This window comes from Lagopus muta, chromosome 3 (genome assembly GCF_023343835.1).
Source record: "Lagopus muta isolate bLagMut1 chromosome 3, bLagMut1 primary, whole genome shotgun sequence".
NCBI classification, from domain to species: Eukaryota; Metazoa; Chordata; class Aves; order Galliformes; family Phasianidae; genus Lagopus; species Lagopus muta.
In genome coordinates, this window is record NC_064435.1 from 58,407,459 (window position 1) to 58,411,673 (window position 4,215).

Here is a 4,215-nt window from a genome sequence, read left to right on the forward strand (position 1 = left end):
CTGTCACTCAGAAAGCAGCTGCTTTCCATTATTTAGTGCAGATGCTATACAAATAGTTCTGCAGTATTTCCCCTTGGGAGGAACACCATGCTCCTGCTGTGCAGCCTGAGCTCAGCTGCGGGCAACTACACGCTGGCTTCTGAAGGCCACTTGCAAAGAGGACTTCAGGATTCTGTGCCCTCAATGGGAAGCTGCCTCCAGCACTCAAAAGCTCTGAAAAATGCAACCTCTGCCTATGAGACAGGACAGTAATCTGCAAGGGACTACAACTCATTTCTTCATAAACAACATGATTTAGAGTCCCTGCCAATAGCACATGCGTTCTGCTTGGGTTTAAGTCATCTTCTGGTGATATCTAAGTTTTGCTCCTTGAAAAGGTGCTCCATGCTGCATCTGGACTTCCCAAGCCACATACTCAGGTTAGTATCCACTCCATGTCCAGTGGTACTGCTTTTAAGCAGTAGCATGTTCTGCATTTCTTTAGCCCTACTCAAGCATAATCTGTTGTTCCTTTTCATCACTTTCTCTTTGCTTTCCAGCTTAGTTTTCCAACCTGTCTCTCCTTACTCAGATCAAAAGGATTAACAGAGGTAAAAAGCTTACGTAAACCATTCATTATATTTGGAGCAAGTTGCGGTGCTTGTGCTGTGGATGTTGTAACCACTCTGTGTAAAGGACAAGCTCTGGACCAGCTCATTACTTTTTTCAGCTGAGTGCAAATCCCCTACCTATTTTGAAAAAGGTTAGGGTTGAAATCCTCTTTAGCAGATCACTGTGAGTGGGATTTATCTCGACTAATTTTATCCATCTTAGAGTTACGGGAACAGCCTAAGATCTCACTAATCTCAAGGAGCAGAGTGGAGGAACTTGGGATCCCAAATATAGAGAACGAATTGTTTCATTGTCTATGAAACAATTACATTACCTAAGAAGCACGAGTGAGCAGGGTTAAGTGGATACTCAGCAATTAGGAAAGTGAACCAAACCCCAGCAAGTCTTTGCATATTGCCTTCTGTCTGCTATAGCAAACAACAGCTTCACTCCAGAGTATCACTTGGGCAGGTCTGACAGGCTGTGCCCAGTAGAGAGTAGTGATATAATAACATATATTGTCTAGACTGTTCCACCCCCTTTATCTTCAGAGGAGGACCTGAAGCCACATTACTCTCAGAATCACACAGAAGGTACAATGGGGCAGTTCCCATCTTACCCACATAACTCAGGGAGTATAATGCTTCTCAGAGCATGCTGCAAATGGGAATTGAGTGAGATTTACTCTTAGCCCATTGTGGGTTTAATTCCCGTGGATTTTATGTAAGCAATTACCAACACTAGTTATCCCATGTTATTAGGCAGTGTCACCAGAAGATGTTTCTGGGTATTCAGAATGTTTAGTAGAATGTTGAAGTCCTCTGTTATGAATGAAATAGTCTTAATGTACCAACACAAGACCCCCCACACCCCCATTAAAAAAATAATAAAAAAAAAGAAATATTTGGCTGTGACAGGACAGTGTTATTCTCTTGCACTGCCTCTGGTTTTTTAAAAGTACTAGAACATAACATAGCATAACAGAATAGAAGCAAATAGAAACACAGAATGATTTGAGCCAGAAGAGATCTCAAAGCCCACCCAGCCCCAACTCGTGCCGTGGGCAGGGCTGCCCCCCACCAGCTCAGCTGCCCAGGGCCCCATCCAACTTGGCCTTGAGCACCTCCAGGGATGGGGCACCACAGCTCATCTGTGCAACTATGCCAGCGCCTCACTGCACTCTCCATGCAAAATTTCTACTGTTTCCACCTGGGATCGAACCAGGGACCTTTTGCGTGTGAGGCAAACGTGATAACCGCTACACTATGGAAACCTGGCTCTTGTAAATTTTGGCTCCATTCACTTCAGAATGACATGGATACGAAGTGGAAGAGTAACTGTGCACAGCTTTGGTGGTATGGGGACAAAGCAACATCACTCTGCACAGTTTTCCTGGTGACTCTTACATTTGACTGAATGTCAGACATGACAGACTAGATCTGAGTAGAGTGAAGTGGAATGGGATGGGATGGAATGAAGTGGAATGGAGTGGAGTGGAGTGGAGTGGAGTGGAGTGGAATAGAATAGAATAGAATAGAATAGAATAGAATAGAATAGAATAGAATAGAATAGAATAGAATAGAATAGAATAGAATAGAATAGAATAGAATAGGAGGATTTTACAAAGATCATGAAGTCTAACTGCCCAACCATGTCAGGGGTCACCAAAAGTTAAAGGACAATAATGAGGGCATTGTCCAAATGCCTCTTGAGCACTGGCAGGCATGGGGCATCAATTACATCACTAGGAAACCTGTTCTAGTGTTTGCCCACTCTCATGGTTAAGAAATTCTTCCTAACATCCAGCTATTCCATCAGCACTATACCTCTTAAGTGATGCACAGAGTGACACCACATTGCTCTGTGTGTGAATTTCCATACTAACTGATAATTCACCTGAGAATTGCTGAAGCTTTGTTTTATCCAAAAGGATGAGATGCAAGAGGGCTTATATGTGGTCTATAATGATAAAGCAGATCATAATCCTCCAAAGGAGGAGGGGAAACAAAAGCAAAATAACAGTTCCTATCCTTTAAGTTACTAAAGTTTTGTCTGGCTTTGTACAGGTAATTGCAATTGCCACTTGTTTCCTAGAAATTCTTAACATTAGCACCTGTTAATTATTATGCATATGAAAGTGTCTAAAACATTTTCTTTGCCATGTGTGCTGCTAAGGGTCTGCTGCAAACACACCATTATGCTGTCAAGAATCGTTGACTGTAGTGAGTGATGACAAAGTGATTTCAGCTTCTCTGAAACACACCTTTGGACCACTGGGTGATGGGGGTGGGGGTGGGGAAAGAGGTGATATTAAGAAAGAAACAAACAAAAAAAAAAAACAGAACAAAACATGGAATCATTCTTAGGGTCGCATTCAAAGACTTATTGCTGTGAAATTCTTAGCATGTTAATTTGTATTCAAAAGGTACCTGGAAACCCCTTGTGATTTTCCTGTTAGTGAAGAACGGAGTGTAAGCATCACATGGGTACCACTAACAAAGGCTCGGTGGGAAGAGGTTTTGTACCGCAGTGGCTAAGCATTAGTCATACTTGCAAATTCTTCCTTCCACACGTTAAAAGTCTGCAGAGACAAAGAGTCGTGCCCTCGACATTTCTGAAATCCATCAATCTCTGTTGGTACTGAATGGACCCCTTGAAGTGGAAATGCTTTCTGCCCACACAAGTATCGCAGCACTGCATGGAGCGTCCCGCCAGCGGATGTGTTACAGCATGCTTTGCAAGGAACGTTCTCCCGAGGTAACGGACAAAATGTAGTGCTGGTATCCAAAATTGCTTAAAGCTCACTTTCTGCAGGAAAGCAAACTCCTCCTCCTTTCCCAAAACAAAAACACCATTTAAAGTTACATTATTGCCAGGAACGAGGAGGACAGTGTACTTTCTTTTTATTGCCATTTAAGGGTAGCAACGCTTGTCTGGCAAAGCTTGTCTATTAACTTCCATTAATGAGTATGGACAATATATTTGTGCTGCTTTCCCATATTCCAGTGATATATATCTATTTCTTTTTCCCTATGGACAACATATACTATGAAGTATGGTAGGTTCTAATACTGTATAAGGCTGTGCAGGTCATGTACAATTAAGCTGTGGCCATTTCTCTTTTCCAGATGACATTTTTGCTCCTTGTTTCTTGCTTTCCCCTGAATTTTTGTGGCGACTGATTGTTGGTTTGTTTGGTTGCTTGTTGTTTTTTTCACCACTTGGAGGCAAGTCAAGCTACAGTGCATACATTTTCCTGTATAATTTTCACAGCTAGGTTGGAGCAGAAATAAGAAAGGGTTTATAAAAGGGTTTATAAAATGACTCTGGTAGACCTCTCTGGTGAGGAGAAGTGCCTAACAGTGAATATTTAACAAGATTTTATTGAAGTTTGCCATCAGCTTTTTTCCTATGGTTACAGACTGCATTAGCTCCAGCACACAGGTGGTTAGGCCCACCCTTACTGTTCAAAAGCTATGGTTGGACCCCTGGTATGCAGCAATGCCCTAGGATGGGCTTTTTTTTTTTTTTTTTTTTTTTTTTTTTTGGTGCAAACAACATCTTCTAAATTTCAGGAAAAAAGCAGAGAAACAAACCTTCCCCCCAGGGCATTAACATGTTTTG

The 4,215-nt window shown here is 42.0% G+C and overlaps 1 non-coding gene across 1 annotated transcript; it reads right to left on the minus strand.

Moving 5' to 3' along the window:
• Nucleotides 1-1,791: 1,791 nt before the first annotated feature.
• On the minus strand, nucleotides 1,792-1,864 carry TRNAV-CAC (transfer RNA valine (anticodon CAC)). The gene has a single exon. It is a non-coding gene; the product is annotated as a tRNA-Val (tRNA).
• Nucleotides 1,865-4,215: the final 2,351 nt, after the last annotated feature.